Source organism: Anas acuta, chromosome 3 (assembly GCF_963932015.1).
Source record: "Anas acuta chromosome 3, bAnaAcu1.1, whole genome shotgun sequence".
Taxonomy (NCBI): Eukaryota; Metazoa; Chordata; class Aves; order Anseriformes; family Anatidae; genus Anas; species Anas acuta.
The window spans coordinates 57,015,918-57,041,432 of record NC_088981.1 but is presented as its reverse complement, the minus strand read 5'-3'; the positions used below and the strand labels follow the sequence as shown (position 1 = coordinate 57,041,432).

At 38.8% G+C, this 25,515-nt stretch overlaps 2 long non-coding RNA genes across 2 annotated transcripts in view; one reads left to right on the top strand and one right to left on the bottom strand.

Moving 5' to 3' along the window:
* LOC137854171 (uncharacterized) overlaps positions 1-13,804 on the bottom strand; it is a 61,322-nt gene extending 47,518 nt beyond the window's left edge. Inside the window, exon 1 of the long non-coding RNA XR_011094998.1 lies at positions 13,654-13,804. This is a non-coding gene — a long non-coding RNA (uncharacterized lncRNA). The remainder of the gene's footprint in view (positions 1-13,653) is intronic.
* LOC137854172 (uncharacterized) overlaps positions 1-16,791 on the top strand; it is a 41,437-nt gene extending 24,646 nt beyond the window's left edge. Inside the window, exons 2-4 of the long non-coding RNA XR_011094999.1 lie at positions 6,339-6,398; positions 8,064-8,123; positions 13,000-16,791. This is a non-coding gene — a long non-coding RNA (uncharacterized lncRNA). The remainder of the gene's footprint in view (positions 1-6,338; positions 6,399-8,063; positions 8,124-12,999) is intronic.
* The last annotated feature ends 8,724 nt before the right edge of the window (positions 16,792-25,515 follow it).

The following is a 25,515-nucleotide window of genomic DNA, read 5'->3' as shown; positions in this document are numbered from 1 at the left end:
AAACAAACAACTAGTCAGAGCTAAAATGAGTTTCTGAATTGTTGCTCTGCCGTATTTGTCCAGTTCTTGACCATTCAGCCAGATATGTATATAAACACCCCAAATATAATAACATAAACAAAACTGTTCTTGTGATTCCGGAATTCCTCTTCTGGCCTTTAACCAGCAAATGTAATCTTGTTCTCTCCCTCGGAAGAACACACTCCCCCTCCGCCCTGCCTCTGATGGTCTCATGCATTATTTTCCTGATCTTATAAAATATTTTCCTTTAACAAGAAAAAATCCCAACCAACCCAAACCATCACCACCAAGAAAAATAGTTAACATGACTACTTAAATATATTACCCCTGTATAAAGAAAAGCCTATACAATATTTAGAATTATCTTACTACTTCCCCATGGAAATTAAAGTAATATTATTATTATTCAGATTGTGTTTAACTTTCCTTATTTCTCTGAACATTGAATTACTTTGCAGAGGCTACTTTTTCCTTAAACATTGTTTCATCAAATGGGTTAAAACAGAGTAGACTTTGAAGGGGATATTCCCAGTCTCTACTGGTGCATATTGGAGACTGTGAATTTCTGCAGGATAAACTTGGTTACACTGCACAAACCTTTAGTCCTTTCCTTTTATCATATATGGAAAGACCTGAGTGAAACTGAATTAACATATTAAGGCACATTGATATATTAGCATGTCAGAAACAGAAATTTGCAATTAACAATTTTGCATGTAGTTGAAGTACTAAAAAACTTGAACTTCCCTATTTTTCATGAAATTTTAAAGCAATATTCACAGATCTGACACAAATGTTTTAATTTTTAGATGAGTCAGTACTTTCTAGATCTTTTGAAGTAATCTTGAATAGCAAGATAGCTTCTTTAATTGGAAGCATCTTGTGTGTACATTTTTAATCAGAATTTTGGAAATACAGAATTTTTAAGCAATGAAAATCTAAACAATAAAAAGTAAGCTTTCAGAAATATTTGTAGTTTTGAACATGAATACTTGTTTTTTTTTTTTTTTTTTTTTGTCTGATTTTTTCTACACAATGATTTAATCTGTCTGAGTTACAGTATGTTTTCTAACACAAGGAAAACCTTATTATACCTTACATACTGTAGACTGGGTTTAAAACTAAGAAGGAAAATGTATTCAAAATTATCAATGAAAATATTCTCAAGGGAAAACTGGAGTCTCTTACTTGAAGATCTGACTCCTATTTCTCTATTTTGGAGGGATTTATGAATAGTGGTTCCTCTTATTAACATACATATGTTATACACTGTTATATATTATATATATATTATACATTATATAATTTATATAACATATACATTATAATACACATTATATATATATTTAAAATATGTATTATATGTTATTAACATACATTATGTTATACATAATATCAGCACGGCAGCTGAGATAAAACTGAAGATCATCCCTAGTCCTAATCCTAATGAATCTAGCAGCAGGTCAGCAGTCCCTTGCACCTCAGATATAACTCTTAAACTTTACTTTGAATTTTTATGAACCTCAATTTTTCATAAATCAGACACTAAACAAGTGGAATACAGATTTTTCTTGTGATTCTACTTTTTCCCTTTAAAGCTCTGGCCTTTTGTTTATGAGAAAAGTCACTATGTGACATGTCAAGTTTTCTTGAATAAATAATCCAATCTTTGGAAGAGATTCCATCTGCTACTTCCTGTCTTCTTTTTCTCAGTAGCGTGTAAACTTGATTCCATTTTAAGTCTTCCTGGATACAAATATTACTTTGAAGAGACTGGTAACTGGACTGCTCTGTGTGCTTCTAACAGCTGAAGCAAAATGGATCCTTTAAACATGTATAAGAGCACTTAGCCTTCTTAGAATATACTTGGGAGCATGCAAGGTGAAGTAGCACTCTGGTGACATCATTGTCAGGTCATCCTGCAAGAATAACGAAATCATATATAGAGGTGTGCCCTGAGGCATACTCTGTTGCCATAATTAGGTTGAAGGCTCCCTTAGATATGATGTCTTATTGCAAGAGCATTTGCAGGAACTAATTGTGGTATGTTTTTGCATCAGTATTGGTGTTCTGCATCATTTATGGTCTGAAAATAGCTGTAATTGTGTGCAATGATTGAGTCATTTCCTGAATTTAGTATCCTAACCAGAGTACGAATTAAATGACTAACACACTCTTGACTTTGTCATTTTTTTCTCTCTGGCTGCTTACTTAAAGAAAAAAAAAAACAAAAACAACAAACAAACAAACAAACAACAAAACAAAACAAAACAAACAAAAACACTCTCTGTGTTTTTGCATTTTTAAAGCCAAATTAGATTTGGTGTATTTTAATGCTGCTGAGAGTGACAGGTTAGTAATAATCGTTGTTCACAGACAGAGAACATGCAGGTGTTGTGAGATCTTCCTACCCTCTTGCAGCTCTCCCAGTGCATTTCCGATCAGTATTACCTCTTTTGTGCCACAGACTGCAAGTTTATTCTGAACACTAGGTGCAGAGAATTTTTAAAATGGAGAAATGGTCAGTACAGGACAAGGCTGAGGGCATCATTCCTGTTTCATTTGCAGTTCAAGTTAGAAACAAATACACTCTCCTGGTGTACTTCCACTCTGGCACTGTACCAGACTGCATCTCAGGAGACCACAGCACCATTTCCTCTGAATTTTTGCCTGTGTTCCTCTTCTACTTGTAGGGGCACTTTCTCTTAATTGTGGAGCTGCACTTTTGTCTTTTTAACTGACTGATCTTCCAGAAAGGGTGATATGACCGTTATTTGCAGTCTTGTGAAAACAAAATAAACAACTGGCACTGGTTTTTAAAATTGTGCTAAAGATCTAGAATCCTGCTGCCACTCAGAGGGTGCAGCATATTAATTTTGAATCATCAATATTTTTGGTGCCATCATTATCACATGCACACACACACACACACACACATACACAAAAGCAACCTACACTACTTGCATTCATATCAAACCCTTTTATTTAATTTATTTGGACTGTTTTTCTATCCTGTACCAGTTAATCGCTAGCCCTATTTCAACTCAGAATCTGAATGTTATTTACCATCTGTCTCCAAGGGATGCACTTGCCAAGTCCCTTAATTTGCTATAATTGGCAGGTTTTCAGTGTACATAATTTATATTAAAAAAAAAAAAAAGCCACAATACTGAAAAAAAGAAGATTAATTAAACCGTTTCTTCTGGGCCCCTAGAAGTGTTCCAAAAGGATGGCTTTAGGGCCACAAGGTCTGCTCTGTGTATGTGCTGTCACAGCTGATCACATTAAAAATGTATGTTGGTGTTGGTCCCTTGTGCCTCTACACTGGTCAGAAGGATGTCACTAGCACCTGGGTAACATCACATACAAACAGTGAATTAAATATCTTGCATTTGCATTTGTGCCTTTTGTTCACACACTAGAAGCTCCTAGGCTGCAGTATAATTTATGGATACCTCCACGTAGGCAATTCTGTAGCTGATATGATAGGAAATGTTATGGAAAAAAACCCAAAACCCTAAGCAGATGTACAGAATACTAAATAGACCTACTGAAAGACTGCAAATTGACTGAAAGACATCACACATGTGGTTTGTAAACATGATTTATACCTTCCTTTCTCTTAGCTTCTTGCTCCTGACAGCACCTTGTTAATGAGTGCATAGTGCAGTGATGTAATGCCCTGTGAAGGCAACTGTCAGTCTAGGGGACATCAGCCTGATTTACCCATGATCCTGAGTTACCCATGCCCCTGAATACAAAGTCTCTTCTGTTGCAGTTCTCCTACTGTCCTTTCAAGTGACAGAGAAAGAGAACAAGATGGTAGAGAAGAGGATTGGTATGATTCTTTGTATTTGGCCTGGAAAGGGGAGGAAAGTAAAGAAAGAACATGCATATTCACTTTCTCCTTTTGCCAGATCTAAGATCTATCTAAGTGATATGCAAGACCTTCACCAGCCTCAAAATTTGCTGTCGTGTGACCATACAACCTTCATGTGTGTTTCAGTCATTGTGTATATATTTATGTAAGCAATCCAAGAAAAGTGGTATTAACAGAGCAGTGTGAAAAACAGAGCAATGTGAAAAACAAACTGGCTAAGTCTGTTTCTGTCCTGTTCCATTACAATTTGGCATATTCCATGTCAGACCTAGTTGAAACATGCTTTTATTCTTGGGTTGCTCATTTTCCAGCGTCTGGAGAGGCTCCATTTTCAAAATCAAGCAGTAATGTTTGTTGCAACCATCTCTCCTGAGGTACAATGAAAATGTAGGTGAAGTTGAGAGGAACTTCTAGTTCTTTTCAGATTTCATGAAATTTCAGTCTTCTCTGTTAAAGAAAACAACTTCTCTGGTGTCATGAGATGTTTATTTCATATAGTATTTCAAAAGGAAAAAGTCAGATTCTGGAAGTGGACATAACCTATTCTAATATTAGTGTTTTAGGAAGTCATTCTGGTGGAAACAGACAATCGTGAATTGTCTCAAAGAGAAGAGACAGTTGTTGGAATGTTCACTGGATTAGCTAAATTCCAGCTCTTTGAAATCCCCTGTTTAGATTAGAGAAAAAACACATTCTAGATTTTATTCCCCAGTAAAATTCTAGAAAATTCCCTTCCAGGGCTAATTTCTGTGGAAATGAAACATTTTCTAGAAAAATACTCAGATGAACACAGCAGTGGACATGATATAAAAATCTAGGTGCATTGGAAGAGACAGAAAAATACTGTGAAATGCTGTGAAGCATGGCAAACCTGAAGAAATTCATAGCCTAAACTGCTTTTGTCAGAACTGGGAGAATGAATCTTGCTGAGACTGGCAGAAAAATTCAGACAGGTATCACACCATGGAACAGCAAAGATCTTGGGAAGATAGCAAAAACAGAGGGATCGTAAGTTTTCCAGACCTAAGGTCTGCTGTGACTTAACTTAGTAAGATTTTTGTGATGCTATGGAGTTTTACCATTCCCTTAGCTGAAAAGGTTCACTTAGCACAATCTTTGTCATGTTAAAGTCTGGGAAGTAACATGGGCTATGACTGAGTTTCTCTGTTCTGCTGGAAAAGGGACTAGTTACTCAAGTGCTCTAGGATATTCTACACTCTACTGCTGCTCTTCTGCAACTGAAACACACTATTTCAGAGCCAAGTTCATTAATAATTAACCTATATCAGGGATGTCATGCTTATTCCAAAGAATATTTTATGCATGGATTAGGGTGTATATTGCCTGTCCAATTCTTAATGTAAAATTGAAAACTTGAACAAAAAAAATCGAACAGTGCCTTCAAGAATTTGTACAAGATTTGGGTGACTGAATGACTAAATGGATACATTAAATATACAGTGTAAGGGACATATTCCTTTTGCCTATTTGTGGACTAATTACAACAGGAGTTAATGAATATCTTTGTACAATATTGAAGTCACAAAGAAGTATGTCCAGAAAAGAAGGTAAAGCTTCACAAAATGGGCATATGAAATCACAAATTATCATTGACTTTTTTTTTTCTACATGTTCTGTGTAACTTTCTACATTATTATAGATCATTTATTAAGACAAAGTGCTTAAAATAGTGATATCATGACAATCTTATTCTTTTTTTTTTTTTTTTTTTTTTCCTTTTCTTGCCTGTTCCTTTTAGTGGTTTCAATTATTGCAAATTCATTATAAGCTAATTTGTTGATGCAAGGACATGGTACTGAAGGATATTAGAAAAAGTTCCAACTAACTTTCCCATGATTTTTCATAGAATCATAGAATCATTCAGGCTGGAAAAGACTTCTAAGATCATCTAGTCCAACCTTTGTTCTAGTATTGAAGTCTATGACTAAACCATGCTTCTAAGTTCTACATCTACACATTTTGTAAGCAAGATGCACAAAATTTGTTTTGCTTTAGGTGACTGATCTGTGTGTCTGAATCATTGACTGCTCAGAGGATTTTGACAGTTATGACAGAAGAGGACTACAGTTATTTTGCCCAAACTGCTGTGAGCATGAGTGAGACAGATGTCTATCTTTCATAAACTTTGCACCTTAGGACAAACTGTCCCATACATGGGACATTCATGATGGCAGTTCTAGATTAAGTATTCTTCCTGACTGATTACAAAGTCCATTTCACAGATCTGTAGTGAGACTGAAAGCACCTGAAGGCAGGACATTTCAAGGAATTTCATTCCAAGTCCTGGTACTTCTGTGTATGTATGCATGTACCTGCTTACCTACCTAATCACCTCAAGTTATTGTTGTCTTTTTTTTTTTTTTTTAATGAACACCTACCTTCTCATTAACATTTTTTTTTTTTTTTTTTAATTTAGATTTTCTTAAGAACCTGGAAGTGTAAACTAATCCTGGACAGTGAATCAAAAGAACACAAGGTATATGTTTATATATGTTGTTTATGTTGTATGTTTTTGCAGTCAAATTTGCAGTCAAAAAACCCAAAAAGTTTTTGGGTAGATCTAACAAATGATTTGGAGTTTTCTGGAATTAACAAAGTACAGATCTTAACAAAATATTTTTCATAACAGAGATTAAGCTTGATAAACATGCCTATTCCTTTCTTCCTTTATTTACATTTATTTTAAGCATAGAATTATCATCTCATTGTCATCAGGAGGACTTTAAACTTTTTGAGGTGCCTACATCTCATTTAAATATCAATGCTAACCTTCTGGAATAAGATATGAAAATCTGGCTTATAGAGTTCTTTAAAACTTCAATCTCTCCTGAATTTCTATAAGGAAAACTGACTTATCTGGGAAATCTGTCTTTTGACGTAGGGATGGTGACATTTGTGCACAAGTCAATCCAAGGTTAAGATTTCAGTACTTGGTGTTTTCAGGGCAGTGGCTGTCCTTTAACCCCGGAAGATTTGTCCTTTGCACTATGGTGCCTTTATTTTGTTCCTTGATTCATGCAGCTCTCAGTGGCTATTCCAAAGAATGGCTGCAAGGTCATGGGAGTCTCTGCTGATTCAGGAAAGACACGTTTCATTGCAAAAGGCTGCTTTTATTTTGTTTTTGTTTTCCAGCATGTACGCTTGGAATGCTGTTGTGGTTGTTTCAATGTTTACAAGATATTTCCTTCAGTGATAGTTTCATCTCTGCCAAAAGAAAAGTTAAAAAAAAAAAAACAAAAAACATTAATGAGCTGACAGTGCTTTTAATACTGCTTCAAAAGGAGAGGGAAAGCTCGTGTGCCAAACAAATGTTTGGAACAGTCTCAGACAGCAACATTTGTTCTGCAAGGGAATTATCCACAATAGGACACTTCAGCTGCTAAACATCTAAAAGTATTTAGATGATGCAGTGCTCAGATGGTCAGCCTGTTTCCAAGAGAAGTAGCATTTTTGTTAACGTGGCAAAAGACTGTACTCTACCTAATGTAATCAGAGGGGAAGTCTCCCATCTAAAGGTTTAGGAGTCCCTGCAGGAAAAATTTACAGAGCTTTAGACAGAAGTGTGAATGTGGGAGTAGTACACATCTTGGCTCATCAAGAAGAGGGATGCTCTTGACAGCATAGAGGCACATTCTTGATGTTTGTCAAACTTTCTGACACATTTTTACCCATTTTGAGACAGTGACAAAAATGTTGAAAACATTTCTGTAAAATGTTAATCTCATTTTCTGACCAGAACCTTATGAGAAAATGACAGCAAAAACTGAAAGGTAGGATTTCTTGCTTTCACAGATGCTATGATTTCTGAACTTATTCCCAAAAGAATAAGTATGAACTAGGAGATAACAAACACACCTCACTAGAAAGCTTCTAATCAGAAATGCATCTAAGCATTTGTCATCTTATAATTATTGCTCTTCTTCAAGTAATTTCCACCAAAAATGGAACTGTTCATTCTGTTTTGAAGATGATTCAAGCGTATATTTGTTCTTTTCTAGTTTTCACAAGCTTGGGCTGGCAGTAAAGCAATGTAGTTCCTCCATTTGAAGACCTGAAGTCTTGGAGTTGCAGGCTGCATTGTTTTTGCTCATGTACTCTGAGCAAAGGTTTACCTTTTAAATAATATGACTTTCTGTTGCAGAAGGCCTTAGCAATGAGAACCAACGACTTTCAATTACCTTGACACTTCCAACAAGTTCAGGTAACTGTTTACACAGAGCATGTTTTCAAGGGAATTAATCTGCAAGTTTCAGTGAAGCTGCTTGTACCTTTCCGCCTTGGAAAAGCATAAGAATATATTCCTGTGTGCTCAGGACAGCTTTGCTATTCCATCAGGACAACAAATGTGTATGTCCTTACAGATATTAAGGTAAATTGTGTTCAATTTACCCCACAAATCATCCTTTGGACTCAAATCTCAGTTAGTGTTAATTGATGTAGCTCTGAATTTAATTAAACTTTGGAAGCCCTCACTGCCGGAGAATCTGTCCTGTAGATTGCTTTTGGAAAAAAAGCTTATATTCAGCTTGATCTATTTGTGATAGCAATTTATGCTTTAACTGAAGGTAAATTATGGCTATTTGGTGATTAATATCCCATTCTCATGCCAAGTCAAGTTAAGAAGTACTTACTTAATTTATCACTAACCAGTGGTTACTATCTAACTGTAATTACAAGAAAACGTACATAGCTTCGACCTCTGAGCAATCATGTGGGAAGACCATCCCTTAAAGTTTGCCTTGTATTTTCTATATAGATAGCACTTTCTTCTCTGAGGAGAACTTTGCAAATCCTTTGCAAAAGAGAGAATGTCAGGGAAGGGGAGGCTACAGTTTGCAGGGTAGTTTTTGAGAATGAAGCTGAAGAAAGGCATATGCTGAAGGACTGAAGGCAGAAGATATATATATATTTGTATATATATATATATATATTCTGGACAAACAGATCAGTCAGTAACTTAAGCATTATTACAGTACAGAGAAATGTGTGGTGATGGTAGTGGTAGGTAAACTGCTGTCAAGCAAGGTGCAGGTGGGTCAATCATAAATATATACCACAAACCCTAAAGGGAAAAGGCTCTGGATGCCATCATTAGCTTTGCCTCTTTTAGAAAAGATGAGGAGTTGGGCTGCTTTGAACCTTTTGTGGTCTTCAACTCTGAGCACTGGTTGCAATGGTGTGATTCACCTCTGCATTGGAAGAAGCTTTTCTGCCACTCATCCTTAGTACTTTCTAAGGTGATGCAGTGAGAACCTTATTGTGCTATTGTGCATCACTGTGTTTTAAGAGCCATTAAGATGAAAAGTAATGTCTGCTCAGGTGTACTCTTTTTTTTTTTTTTTTTTTTTTTGGGTATGTGCGTGTATGTGTTTATGTGTGTTAAGTTCTTGGTGGCTCCACCAAGAAAACAAAACTGCTTGCTTTAGCTCAGAAAGGGAGCAAAGAGGTGAGATTCCCTGTGATTTGGTCTGTGCCTGTCAATTTCCAAAGGCAGGAAAATTATCATTTTTTTCAAATTCCCTCAGGCAGCAGTAGCCAAGCCAAGTTGGCTCTAGCCAGCTCTTGTTTGTAAAATGTAATTCTGTGGTAATGAGCTGGTGACAACTTGAAGAAGAGAGTCTAAACATCCTGAAAACAGTTCCAAACATGACTAAATGCAAGAAGGAAACTTCTAATAACTGCCTCATGGGAATCAAGAGCCCTACATACAAATGCAAACACAATTTATTTCTAGACAGTAATATATATATTATGATCTTTTTCCTTTATTTTTCTCCATCAATGTATATGTAGGTAGGTGTATGTCTCTATACCTACTATCTGTACAACTTGTCTCTCCAAATGACCTCTATTTCAGAAGGAAGCTAGTAGTTTTGTCATTGTGGGAAAGAGCAGAAACTGAAGTGAACACCTGATGTAGCCACAGAATTAAAGCTTTGTGTATAATCATGTATCTACCTAGAGATTTTTATGCTACATTGTTTTGAGAGTTACCTTTGATTTTCCAATCATAAAAAAAATACTTCTCCCTATTTGAAGTGTTTTAAAGTTGTATTGTCAAACCAAAGCATTCAAAATCATGAGTTAGACTCCAAAACTTATGCAATGGCCTCAAAAATCTTGAGGTTTCAAGAATGACACATTTTGACCTCTTTTTGCCATCCTGATGGATGCTGCTGTGTTTTTGAATGAATTGTTTTCATACTTTTCTCTGTTGCCATGAGGACTTAAAAACTGATTAAATAACAACAAACCATCAAATAATCACACAATTCCAGAAAGGAGGGTTGTAGAGGAAAAAACAAAAAGAAAAACCAAACCAAACCAACCAACCAACCAACCAAACAAAAAACAAAAAACAAACAAACAAACAAACAAAAAAACTCAGAATTTATGACACTTACCTTAGGCAATGATACAGTAAAAATAACATCAAAAGTATGTCAACTAATACATAAGAATGTTGCAATATTTATTTTAATAAATGATAAAGTAATCAATATATTACACATAACGAAGAACCGAGACAGTTGTCTCTGAGTTAATCCACTGTATTCCAAAGTTGTACTGAATCTGTGAGGCATCTTCCTGGTCTTCTGATGTTTTTTTCCCTACCCTTTTGTGGTCTGCCAACCTAAGCTGGTGTAAGTTTCTTGTATTCCTGATATGTTAAGCTAAAACACCTAAAAGCCCATTAATTTTATTTTATTCTAATACACTACAAAAAGAAGTAGCGGCGATACCGAGGACACCATAGTCTATACAGTTTCTTAGGATGTGAATACTAATTTTTGGACCTCAGGATCACAGCATCCTACACACAGACCAGTTCCATGTTCCAAACCTCTCAACCACTTGCAGAAAGTGCAATCGTTGTCAACCTCCCTTCTTATCTTACCTCGTGAACAGTGAAAACATGTATACAGAAACCAAAGAATTTGGCCAGAAAAATTTTGAACCAGTGCTAGACTCCAGAGACAGTTTGCCAGGGAATCACTGTTTGTGTGAGAGTGGAACTGTTTGCATTAATCACCTTGCATAACTAAGAGCAGGTCAGCTTGCCAAGGGTTGAATCCTAAGTGTTACCTGGTCATGGATAAACAGGGTGCTAACACTCAAATCCTCCTATTCCAGTGATAACGACAAGCACTGATTATAGTGGAAAACTGAGACTCATTCCAGGCATTCAAATAGCATGTTATTAATGATCACATTTTAAGGAAGTTCTTGCATAAAATAATTACTTGTAGAACACATGACGACTCATTAAACATAAATTCAGGCTTCATTCTGCTTTGTATAACTTGCCTAGCGCTTATGTTTAATATTTAGGAGTTCTTCCAGAGTAATGGGAACTGGGGGGGAGGGATGCATATTTCAGAGTACACTGGCAACCTATTTCATTTACCATAAACATTTTTTTTTTCCCCATGAGAATTGTTAGATGAATCTGATAACTGTATCGTAACCGTGGGCACAAAACTGGATTTCTAGCATGGTAATTACTTTTGGGGTGGTTTGCAGCAGGAGATAATATAATGTTGTACATAGCTATTCTGTGTCTTTAACTTTCACACTACCTTCTCAACAACTATAGTCTTGAAAACTTTTTATGGAATCTGGCAGAGCAGAAGTATAGCTGGAAGTTTTGAAACTTAAGAAAAAAACAAAAGCAACAAATAAATCTTGGGAAAATCAAAAGTCAGTTGCAAGATTTTTTGTAGCAGAAACAGAATTGGCCTTTGTAGATATTGTAATAGTAAAAGCAATAATAATTCCAAGTGTTTAATGATCTGGCATCCCAGTCCTATCATCTTCTCCATGGTAGCTAACAGTAAACTCATTAAGATCTTCCCCTCAACGTTCTGAAATTACCACTTAGTAACAAGAGTGATATTATTTCTTACAACATTGTTTTACAAACCTGTTTAAATTCCAAATACTGATGCCCACTGCATTTGTAAGCACATAGATTAAGAAGAGCTTTACCAGGCTGTGTGAATGTGTTTTGCTTTGTTTTGTTTCAACAAGGGACTCTGCAAGATTGATATAAGAAATTGTCACTTGTTTGACTGGAGAGATGAAGTATAAATACTTCCTGAACATGAATGCAAGTGTTCAGCATAGTGGCACTCCAAAACCTGCTGACTGGTTTATAGTTTACAATTCAGTATAACAGTAGGTGCTTATCCTCACATTACTGCCTTTTATTCGGGAGATATGAAACCTTTATACTAGTTGGTTAAATGAGCCTCACAGATTCAGTATGAATGCACATCATGCAGCAAAGTTAGAGGGAGTTGCTTGGGGTGAGTAAATGAGTCAGCAGCAGGGCTGAAAACACTCAAGCAGCCCTTGGAGGTAATCGTTCTTGTCCATTTGGTCACCAAACTGTAGTAAGTGCTTGCTTAAGTGCTTGGCTGCTGTTGAACCTTGAGCTTTTGAGGACGTCAGGGTAGCAGATAAATGCTGAACAGTCTGAGTACAGGCACCCATTTCTTAGTGGAAGGTAATTTGCAGCCAAAGGGTTAACAGTACCTGCTAGAGGACAGGCAGCAGTTGAATCTCATTGTCTCAGCCCTGGGCCTTTCTCTAAGGGATTTCAGGAAAGCAAGGCCAGGACTAGTTCAGAGGATCCAAAATGTTGAAACAGAAGTTTATTTTGCCAGTGTGGCAAAAATAACTGTATATCTATTTACATTATTTGGGAAACTTTCATTAGGTGGTGATCCCAGTCCTCTTCATCAGGATGAAGTATTTGAGTGCTAGTGGTGGTTACTGTGGCTCTACAGTGTCCTGCTGGTGCCAGACATGAAATGGTCATGCAAGCCCTGCAAACAGTCCCTGCTTTATAATGCTGTCAGAGACACTGCCTTTATGGAAGCAGATCCATTTTTTTCTCTCCTTTCTTCACACTAAGATTTGTACAAAGACACTCCCAAGAACTCTGTCTATATTGAGAGGGCACCAGGCAAACTTGTGAGCTTGGGCTCTTGAATTTGGAAGATGCAGGCACATGATGTTAATGGCACTGCTTGCTGTGCATGAAATTAATCATGTATGTATGTCTTTTGCAGAGCCAAGTCTATGATGAACTGTCAGCCAGTATAAAACAGAAGAAGGGCAGATTTTACAGTTGCTGTGGATGCCTGATATCAGCTCCTCTGGAAACATTCAAGGATATTTTTGGTTCAAGATTAAGAAGTCACTAGATAAATTATTAACCAACTGAATCCTACTTATTTGATGTATATTAGAAAACTGCACTATTGAAACAATATTCTGCACTCAGGGCTGTCAGTGGATATTCACACATTGCTCTTAATGTGTTGTTTCTTTCCTAAAGCAAAATTAGTTTAGATGTTTTAAACATGAACCCGATTTTGCATCTTCATTTGCAGCATTTTTTTCCCCAATATTGACAGGATGTGAATTTTCTTTCTACAGTGAAGCTGCAGGCCTGGATTCTTGGTCTTTAGCTATGCTACCATACAAAATATGTCATTATATTGGTCTAAAAATTTAATAAAAGAGCCACCCTTGATTTGAGCCTATGCAGACCACTTGCAACAGACCAAATGCTGCCACTGAGTCTCATGCAACATTTTTGGGAATCTGGCTGAGATTATCTGAAGAGTTCTTAATTTCAAATTTGTTTAGTTTATAAAGAAAGAAATGCAAACAGAGAGGAGACAATGCCTTAAAACAGAGAAGAATGCCAGGTTACTCACATAAGAAAAACTTTTGTTCCCTCGTCTCCATTTCCAGCTGGATCTCTGAGCAAAAAATGCCAGTTTAAGAATGGTTGAAATCTTTGCTAAGACTGCCCCCACCCCAGTTTCTGAATGCCTTTTGATAATGCTCCACAGCTTCCTAAATAATGAAGCAAAAGAATTCTCCTGAATGCTCCTGGATGACCTGCACTGCACAAGGGAAGGAATGGCTGATTTTATCATGCAGTGCTTTCCTAGCTCTTATCTTAGAACATGTAATGTCTCATTTTTCCATCTACATATTGTTATGGTGATCCCTGTTTTCCTCCCTCCTTCCCTCCCTCCCTCCCTCCCTCTCTCCCTCCTTCCCTCCATCTCTCACTCCTTTCCTTTCTCCTTCCCTCCCTCCCCCTCTCCAGTGGTCATAAAGTCAAAGGGAGAAGGAACCTTTAAGAAGTGGTGTAATTATTAACTAATTTTGATCTTGGGAAGGAGGGTAACCAGAGTATTTCCTGTTTCCTATAATTAAGGACTCAAGACTTCGTTCTGCCACACACACACACACATTGTTTATTTTTAATGTACTCTCCATGGAATATAATCCACTGCTTTATTTCTATATCTTAGGCCAAATTCGTAATTGGTGTAAACAGCTGCTGCTCAACTGACAAGTCCTAAAATGGGGACAGAGAAAAAATAAGGTCATAAGGTTTCATCTGCTTACAGAAGGAATGCATTTGTCCTATTTGTTCTTTCCCTTCACCTCCCAGTGATCTTGGGGATAAGACCAGTGGAGGCAGGGGAGTCTCTGAACTACTCTGAAGCAGAATGATTTGGTCATACAAACTGAAAAGAACTGGAAAATCTGTGTATCCATGGGACACTCAGCTGCAGAAAATAAGATGAACATATGTCCTGCTGGTAAAATTTCCCCCCAGACTGTAAGAGCTGGTGCCTGCATAAGAAATCTAAGTCTCTGTAAATATTGGGGTGGAAAAATGAGATCCTATAATTTACAATGGCCTAAATAATTACATTGTAATATTCCCATGCAAGTCACTGAACGTATGTTGGATCTCAGTATACAGTGAAATGCATGAAGTTTTTATTGCACTTTATGTGATATCTGTGTCTTCCTGTGTGTCTAAATGCAGGATTAGCTGAACCATTTTTTGAACAGTTCATCTTTTTTGATCCCTAGTTGAATTCATTGCTATTGAGAGCTGTCACATCATTGAACACAGAACGCCAACGCCTTCCGTCACAGTTAAGCTGTCATTAATGCAGGTTTGGTACCGGAAATAGTAAAGTGATATGGTTTTAAAAATGGGTGCTGATGACTACCAGTCAGAGGAGGACATGAGCGTGACTGTAAGTTCTCCTTCTACTGCTTCTTCATGTTGTTATCTCCACTTTCCATCACCTAGGGCAGTGAGTTTGTAACAAGGTGTAAATATACTTCCCAGTCATGCTTTCTCAAACAAGAGGCCTGAAGAGTGGTAATACAGAATACCCACTTCTTGGTTTTCCATATGAACACTGCTCAAATATATATATATACATATATATACAAAATATTTCATTTTATTTGACACTAAAATGTTTGTTTGCCCATTGTGTTGCCTGTAAAGTAACACATTTGTGAGGTTTAGTTCCAAGAAGACTCAGATTTGCTCAGCAGCACAAATCTGTGTGCAGTGTATAAATATTTATCCATTTTAGCAGCTCTTTCACAATGATGCTTGTGACTTTGACTGTCACCTGCCCATATTTGCGTAATTTCTCCTTTCAGTCTGTATGTTCATTTTTGCAGCTGAAGTCACTTCTTCTCTTTTACCCCTCAAACACTGAAGTTACTTATCAGCAAAATTAAGCCCTGCCCCATTTAAAGTTAGAACAGAACAATACTGATTTCATAAGAAAGACGAGAAGAACCCTGAAAGCAGAAAAACCAAAGTGAAGCTCAGTAACCGTGACTGAACAGCACAGAATTCTGTTGCATCCTGTCTTTTTGGTTGCAGCATAGGTGATTGAAGTGCATGAATTAGTGCCAACTACAGACTTTTTACTTAATAAATAAAAACAGACAGATCAGAAAACTTTGGCTGCATAACTAGCATTTTTCCACTACATTTGAGGAGATTTAGCTCTGGGTTTCTACTAGGATTTGATAAACAATGGGACAGCCAAGAAGTATGACCTCATTGACATACTGCTGCCCTGGTGATGGGGACATCCAGGGATGCTTCCAGCAGCTGCATCCTTTTAACAGCACAATTCTCAGCAGTATCTGAAATAGAGAAATTTTCAGAGGTGCAATGCAAAGTAATTTACCATTCAGCCATATCCTCAAATCAGAGGACTTGGTTATGTGGACCATTCTGAAAACAAGGAGAAATGCTTCTTCATCCTGCTGCTCATGAAATGCTGAAAGATTAACTTCACAGTTTATGTGGCTCTATTCAAAAATAAAGATATTGATACTTTTTTTTTTTTTTTTTTTTTTTTTTTTTTTTTTTTTTTTTTTTCCCATAGGTTCTCTTTGTAGACTATTTAACCTGTAGATTTGTGGTGGTCAGAGGTTAGAAATTATTGTTCTGGAAAATGTTAGTTGGTTCCTTCCCTTGTCTGCCTACCATCTCAGAAGTCTGACAAGTGTGAGGTACTAAGTAAGAGTATTCAGGGATGCTGAGAGTACCTGCACTGTGAAATCTGTTATTATTCTTCATGTTTTGTAGTGATTTTTGTTGTTAATAGAAAATCTGGTCATTTAAAAAAATGATTTAGAATGGTAAGGAATCCAAATTAGCAGAGGTCTCTTTCCAGTATTGATTTACTCTCTGAGGGTCATTCCGGAACACATTCGTTACAGATACAATCCACAAATTCACAATAACACATCAGTCACCGAGCCTTTTATATTGGGAGATGCAATTGAAACTTTGCAATATAATTCAATAAAATTACTAGCCGTTTTATCTACTCATTTAAACTATAGTCTACTCAGATTCTGCAAGTTGAATTGCTAAGAGATATTCTTATTTTTGAACTTCTGAGTGTTCTTATTTCACATAAAATTATTTTATTATTGTTACCCCCAGAAAATAAAACAAAATAAAAGGTTGTGGTGAAGTTGGAATAAAATACAATCTTAGATCAAAGTGGAAAGCATTGATGGTGTTGTTAATTTTATATTTGAAAATGTGTGTATTTACACACACGTGTATCCTTTTTCCAGGGGCCAGCAGTTGTGTCTAAGACTACAGTTAGAAAGAAAAGGTTCCAGAAGATGATCTCAGTATATTGTGTCTAGTTCTAGGGAAACCCAGCTTTTCCTTGACTGTACAGGGTTGCTGTATATCTTGCCACTGCTGGGAAGTAACATGTCTGAGGCTCTGCAGACTTTAGTAGTTCACTGCAGCTGCCTTGTCCCCATGCTGGCCCTGTGCTGCAGGACCCACAGTGAAAGCCTGGGGGCCATGGGATAATGAGAGTCCCCAGAAACCAAAAGGATGAACTACCCAGGCAGTGGAGGCCGGCACTGGGAACCACCAGGGACTTAATGTGGAGCTACCTCATGGGTGGTTTTGGTAGACATAATTCTGTTATGCCACCGAGGGTAGTGTGCAGGTGTCCCCTGAGTCATGGGAGGAATACGGAAAAACTGAGGGGATGTGGAGCATCAATAAAAGCTTTAGAAAGGAAAGCTTGGTGAAATGGGAAGGTAAGGAGCAGCGGTGCTGCTCCTGGGGCATACCACCCCTTCCACATGTTTCGCAGTCCTTACTTCTGGATAGTAACAGACAGTTTTGCTGCAGAAAAAATACACAGTGTTGCCCTGGCCTTTGTGTCTCTGTATGCAGTTGCCTCCTTTGTGCATAGCCATAGCTGCACACACACTCACACATGCACATAGAGCTATACATAGAAATAGGTATTGCTGTCTGTGTCCAGTGCAGCCCATCTCCTAACTGACAGGATCAAGGGATGGTTGCTTCAATCCCACATTAGCTACTCTTTAGTTTACTCTCTATTTATCTTCTCAAGGTGGAGAACATTCAGGTCATGCTTTGGACTGTATAGGAAATTTGCATGAGATTTACCTGTACAAAAAATTTGAGCATCCCTCTCTAATATCAGTAAACCTTGATACATAATACACATGCTCATGTAAACCTGTTTCATCCACTCTGGCAATATTTGATCTGGAAAGTAGTACTGTGTTCCCTGAGGGAAATCAGACACCTGCTCTCTGCTAAGGATGAAATTTAAAGGAACAACATTATTTACTGTTAATTCTCTCCGTTTACCAGAGAGTCTTCTTTTTTAGAATTAATGAATAATGGTTGAAATCTGGTCCTGCTATAAAATAACCATGGGGACTATATAAACGTGTTTTGCTTGCATTTTTTATTTTTAGTTTTTATTTTTATTTTTATTTTTACAAGCAAACTATAAAACATTTTTTCAAGAAGTTTTGTTTTGCTAGCAATAGTTTTCCACTGCAGAGAATAATGAATTACAAGTTCCAAAATGAAATGGAGCCCTGGAGCTCCTTCATCTTTGCCCTTGAAACTTCTGAAAAGTTTGAATCAAGGTCTAAAGGAAAGTTTCCTCCCCCTTCCTTGCAGCTGAGCTTTTGAGAATCACATACACACTTTTCTATTTTTACTTTCTAGCCTGGGCCCATTTCCAATTTTAAAACTGTGGGATTCCTGCACTCCTACATATGTGAGACCCAGACTGAACTCAAAGGATGGGCCAGTTTACCCTCCTTTTCCTCCCAACCAGCTTAGTTTCATAACAGTGCACAATTGAAATTGGAGACCACTTGGGTTTCCTTACTTTGAAAAAGCTCAGAAGAAACATTTACAACTCCTAATGAATGACTGCAGAGAGGAGTTGAAATTAAGTCAGCAGAGATCACGATTTGTTTTGGCTCAGATCCTAATCCAGTTTATAATCCAAGGTCTGGAGTCCCAGTACCAGGTAGGTGTGGATTGTCCTCCCTGTGCTCTCTTAGAGCCATTAAGTGCTTTTGTGTATTTTCTCTGCTCTGTAAAACATCACTGCAGCAGCAAACTCTCTGTTATTTGAGGAAGAAAGATATTGTCTATGCCTCTTGCCTTGCAAAGGATGATGAGCTTGATCTACGAGCTGGTTTGGTGTGGGGGAGGAAGGAGAGGGGAGCTTCCCTCCCCCAGCTGCTGTTTGTCTGACGCAGAGCTTGTACTTCAGTTGTTATCAGCTGCTTTGGTAAGATCACAATGTGCTCGAATTGCTCTGAAGGTTAAAATATGTTGACTGGATTTTCTTCAGCTACCAACGCAAAAGGCTAGCTAATAGCATCACTGGCTGTCAAAAGCAGCCAGCCCCTGCATTTCTCATGGTAATGAAACACTCTAGAGTTTTTCATGGCTTATATACATCATGATACCTGTGCTGTGTATGTCACATCAAGGATAGGAACAACAGGCATGCCAGCCAATAGATCCATCATGGTTGGAAACAAACACACTAAATTACCTCTTTCTGTGAATTACTTGGTTTGTATTGATTTGTGATGATGATTAGAGGGAGATGAGGACTTAATTTTGGCCTTTTTTTTTTTTTTTCTCCTAGTCCTTCTGTGAATCTCAGCTTCTGTAACAGATACCCTGCTGTTTGCTTCAGTGACCTCCTGACTGTCTTCAAATCCCATTTCAAGAGTGATCTTTTCTCCCTGGCCTCTGACTCCTATAAGTCTGTCTCATAAAACAATCAAATCGCACTCCCTAATCCTTCCAGTTTCCCATGCTAAATTCTTCTCTTTAAAACTCTATTTTCTTTTGTCTCAGCATTTGGTATCTGTGATTGCAAACTATCTAAAAATAGGTGTTACACAGCCATCAGCCCCTCTCCCTGAAAAGTTCAGCTGTGGGGCATACACAGTGTATACTTCAGCTGAGTTCCTTTTGCCAAAAGTGTTTTGAAATGATATCTCATCTGCCAGCAAAGTGCCTTTAAATGCGTGCTAGACTGGGATGTGTTTTCTTCCACAGTACTGTTTACATTGTTATACACTCTTTGGGATACTTATTTGCTGAGATGGGATACATCCAGGAATATCAGTTTTCAGGTAAGGAAGCTCTTAGATAGAATTTAAAGGACCATGTACTTAAGTCAGTTGTCAGCATAATTCGTATTTAAGGCCATTCCTATGAATCCATATTCATATTCATATGCAAGGTGAATATAGCCCGAAGGAACATCCTATCTTTCATACATCTACTCTGTCCCAGCATAACTTACAGAACAGTCAGTGGGTAAGACATTTCCTTGCAAGATGAAACATATGCCTTCAAATCCCCTTGTGCTGAAGAGGGATTTTAACCTGAGTTTTGTTCAGCCTCCATAAAATCCCTAGTAGCAACTCTACTGTGAAAAAATGTCACTTCTGCTGCTTCCTTCAGTATCAGTGTGGATTTAGCTCTTTATTTCCTTTGTGTTTATTGCATGTGCCTGTAAATGAAATGCTTCAGAAATGTCAGAACAGTTCACTTAGACTTTCCATTTTCTTTTTCTTTGGTTGAAAGTGTTGGGCAAAATATAACCTTTGCTATCAAGTCATTTTGGCTTTCCTGGAACAACTTATTAAGAATACGTGCCCAGTTTTACCAAGAAACTGTAGTCATAAACTAGAAAAAAGGCAGAACAACAACATCAACAACAGCAAAATCCTTGCAGTGATCTATGATGAAATTTAACCTCTTCTCAGCAGAATTATCTTGTTTCTCTTAGCAAGGTTATCCTTTCTTTACCACACAAAGACTCTCAATTGGTTATTTAGAAGTACTGTTTCAAATCCCACTAGTGCTTAGCTCTGTCCTCATTTGTCTGAAGCAAATAAATTGACTTTTGGCCTTCTGCTTAACTTTAAAAGGCCTGTATAGAGAAAAAATGTTCAGTGGTCGTTATTGCAATCAACATAGATCAAAGTGTTCTTGATCTAAATAACCCCTTCCCATTAGGTGGAGAGTTTCTGCGGGGCTACAGTTGTATGGCAGGCAGGAATTAATTTCTTTCATGGGTGCTCTATGTACAAATATATCACAACACTAAACTGTTGCAGGCCAAAACCCTTTAACATAGGTATGAAAAATTATTATATTTGTATTTAAGCTACCTATGAGTTGGGTAAAGTGTATGTTCATATGGCACCACATAACTCTATGAGATGATCCTGTAGTTAATATAGATCTGCAGAGGTTTTGCCGTGCATTGAGAGTCTGAGCAAATAGAGGAACAAGAGCTGTCTGCAGCACTCTCTGGCAGCATCATTTAAAGCTCACAGACATTCACGGTGAGGAAGAACTGAATCATTAACTCTTGTGTGAGATTCTGAGGGAGAAAAGAGAAATTGTGTCTATCTGCAGTGTTTTAGAGATTCAATTAGATACTCTTTTTGGGAAAGTAAGATTTCTAGGCCTCTTATAAATAGAAGGCCGCATCTCAGCTTCATTACTTCAAACAGCTTCCTGCAACCTCCCACTAGGAAGATGAGCAATTAGTATAATCACAGCAATAAGTCAAAGATACTTAACATTGTAACTTGTGTAACAACTTTCGCTTTCTTGGTTCTCTGCTGAGCTATAGGAAAATAGCAGTTTTATGTATGGTCTTATAACTAAAAACACACTGTCCAACTACATAATGTCCTTCTTTTCTTGCCAAAGTTAATTTCATGCCATGAAATGGTTCAACAATGTTGCAAGGTACTGTGGCTAGGTGGGAGCTTTTTAATATGAAGTACAGTCATGCAGATGGAAATGTTGCCAAAAAAAAAATGGAAAGCAAGAACTCTCATTGTGAGTCAAATTGGTAGTAATAAAGGTAAATCATGAGAAGATTCCACCCCATATTCCATCAGGAATACTCCAAGAAGCCAAGGGCTGTGGTAAGAGAATAGAAAGGTTTTTGAAAAACATGAAAAAAGAATGAACTAGCACCCTCTTTTGGCTAATTGGAAAACAGTACTAGGAACTGGTATTGGTTAAACTGCAGGTCCTGAAACTCCTCCTCCTCTCACTTATTAGTCCATTATGCTGTTAGATATTGTTTATGCACAAAGCTGTTGTGCCTCCATTGAATGTAGGTGGTATTTCTAAATACAGATCATCCAGTCAAATCAAGATTTTGCACCTCAGAATTTAAGCTCTATGTCCATGCACACTCTACCTTTACTAGTTTTGCAACAGATAACATTTTCTAGTACAGAAACCCCAGAGATGTGTGCAACATCATCCCAACACAGCATCTGTAGGAATAAACTAAATGTAGTGTTGCCTTCAGGGGGCAGCGGCGACCTGGTTCAGGAACGGCACGGCGGCCAGCCCCAGGCCGCTCGGTCCATCGGCTCACAGACACCAACGTGGTGGATGGCAAATGGCATTTATTGTCGAGTCACATGGGCTTATATAGCCGAGGCCCATAGCGTCACTTCCGCTTGCTTACAGCACAGGCCACACGCTACTGTCCATCAAGGGAGGGGCTCCACCTTTCCGTACATCGCGACATCTTCCGGCCACCAGACCCTAACTACCCACATTTCCCCCCTCCCTATGCACAACCAAATTAGCTAAAATATAACAATCTTAAGACGTAGACATCATAACTTAACTAAAAAACATAAGGCACAATAACCAGGAGAAAACTAAGAGGTAACCGGTAACCCTGAGTAAATACACTCTTAAAGTAGTTGTTGGTGTTCTACCAACATAATGTTAACTTTCTCTAACCAACTTTTAACAAACAACACAAGCATATTTTGTATACAAGGTCCAAAGATAAGATCACACAAACGCATTGCAGCCCCCCACCCACGGAGGCCGCTTCGCTGGTGTCTGGATTCTGCCAGTGTGGAACTCTCAGGCTTAGACAGGACGCTTGCTGACTTATTGTCTTCTCATGTCGCCGGGGTATACAGATTACGGGGGTGCCCGATGATCCGTTCCTGTGAACAGAAACTCAGTTTTCATTAGTTTTGTTCTGAAATTGGGGCGTCGGCTGTTTGGAGCTTCTCTGGCCGCACGAGTTGCCATACCTTCATGGGCCCTCAGGCCCTGGACTTGCGCCTGGGGGGTGATCACTGCTGGGTCCGTACCCATTAGCCGCTGCAGGCTAGAGCCATACAGTGTGTGATCCGTCCCAGTTACTTGGGCCAGCTGTCTCATACAGTTGTCCCCCCATTCTCGTTTAAAAATGATCATCCCACCCCCGTCAAAGATCAGTCTACAAGTTTGTTTTATATCAAACGGGAGCATGTCATCTCCCCTGAAAACACCATCTATGAGGGTGGAGACCATTGCAGAATGAAGCCCTTTATCCACAATGGCTTTAACAATCGCTTGCACATCCTTAGGGTTTGTTGGCGAGTGAACCCTCTGCCCCCTGTCTGTCACCCAGACCGGCAACGCTAGCATGGCCGATAAAGCCAAGATGGCGCACGCAATCTTAATTTTCCTCCAATCTGTGAGAGGAATTTCTCTGCCTCGCGGTGCAGCTTTATTTCGGATGGGGATATTTCTGCTATCTGTCCCCACTTCCTTCTCCGGATTTGAATCGGTATCTGATCCGGAGTCAGAGCTTGACTGACTGCTCACCTCCACGTTCCGGTACCCTCCCATCGAGTTCCGGCCCCGCCCCCCACCCCTGCGGGCGGGCCGCTCCCTGCCTCGTGGCTCGCCCCGCCGCCTTCTCAGCGAGGCGTTTGTGCCACAGGAGCGTGTTTTCGGATGGCCGTTCCGATCGGCTCTCTGCCCCTCTCTCACGCTTCTACCTCCTCCCCGGTCGTCCCCGCAACCGTTCTCTTTTTCGCATTTCCACTTGTTAGTAAAACCTAACGCTTCATCCCCGTTCCCGCCGGAGGCTTCTTCACCCAATTCTTCGTCTTCTAGTTCAGCACCGTTCTGGGGCGCACATGGCCGTGGTCTCTCCCAGATTTCCTCAGGCTCTGGGTCCCCACCGGCACCCCTGGCTTCCTCAGCCGAGCCACCCCACAGCTTCCACAACTTTGATACGACCTTCACAAGGGTTTCCATCTTCCTTGTTGGTCCGGGAGCTTCCTCCCCGCCGGGCTGGTCCCGCCGCTCCGGCCGCCGTTCACCCGAATCCAGGAGTTTTCCCGGGTTTCGGCACCACTTGTTGCCTTCAGGGGGCAGCGGCGACCTGGTTCAGGAACGGCACGGCGGCCAGCCCCAGGCCGCTCGGTCCATCGGCTCACAGACACCAACGTGGTGGATGGCAAATGGCATTTATTGTCGAGTCACATGGGCTTATATAGCCGAGGCCCATAGCGTCACTTCCGCTTGCTTACAGCACAGGCCACACGCTACTGTCCATCAAGGGAGGGGCTCCACCTTTCCGTACATCGCGACATCTTCCGGCCACCAGACCCTAACTACCCACAATGTAGAAAGAATACATTTGGTATATTTTGGAATACATTTGATACAACTTTGCTATGGGTCTGAAAGAACATTATGTTACGACATGGCAAAGCACAGTTTAATTTTTTTTTTTGAAAAGAACTGATGAAAAATATCTGCTTTTGAAAACCAAAGAATGTTTAAGATTAGGCTGACCACTTCCTGTTTCTGTAAAATTGTCAGACTGGTGACAAAATTTAATCATCACAAAAGCCATTAATACTTCACTGTGATTTCTAGAAGTACCTGCAATTTTTATTTTTATTTTTATTTTTATTTATTTTTATTTTTATTTTTATTTTTATTTTTATTTTTATTTATTTTTATTTATTTTTATTTTTATTTTTATTTTTATTTATTTTTATTTTTATTTTTTTATTTTTATTTTTTTATTTTTATTTTTTTATTTCTATTTCTATCTCTACTATTTCTATTTCTATTTCCATTATTTCTATTTCCATTTCTTTTTCTATTTCATTTCATTTCTATTTTTATTTCTATTCTTATAAGTAATAAAGGCTATACAGTTGGACTAGTATTCTACCTCTACAGTGGAACTGTTTTGAAAAAGCTGGTTGTAACTAGCAGGAACTTTGTGGTAAAAATTTTTCTTTACCCTCTAATTTCATAGAATCATAGAATGGCTTGGGTTGACCTTAGAGGTTATCCAGTTCCACCCCCCCCGCCATAGGCATGGATACCACCCAGAAGATCAAGTTGGCCAAGGCCCCTTCCAGCCTCGCTTTGAACACCTCCAGGGATGGGATAACAACAATTTCTCTGGGAAACCTGCTCCAGTGATTCACTACCCTTCTATAGTGAAGAAATTCCTCCTAATGTTTAATCTAAACTTAATCTAAAGAGTCCTTCTCTATCTTTTTTTATAAGACCCCTTTAAGTACTGAAAGGCTACAGTGAGGTCTCCCTAGAGCCTTCTCTTCTTCAGGCTGAACATCCTCAGCTCTCTCGGCCTTTCTTCATAGGAGAGGTGCTCCAGCCCTCTGATCATCTTTGCAGCCCTCGTCTGGACTCTCTCTAACAGGTCCATAGACTTATTGTGCTGGGGGCCCCAAACTTGGACACAGTACTCCAGGTGGTGCTTCATGAGGGCAGAGTAGAGAGGGACAATCACTTCTCTCAACATGTTGGTCATTCTTCTTTTAGTGCAGCTCAGGATGCAGTTGGCCTTCTGGGCTGCAAGCACACACTGCTGCCTCATGTTGAGCCTTTTGTCTACCAGAACCCCCAAGTCTATCTGCAGGGCTGCTCTCAATGAGTTCTTCTCCCAGACTATACTCCTGTCTGAGGTTGTCCTGACCCAGGTGCAGCACCTTGCACTTGGACTTGCTGGTCCTCGTGAGGTTCACATGGTCACACTTCTCCAGCCTGTCTAGGTCCCTTAGAATATTCTTTC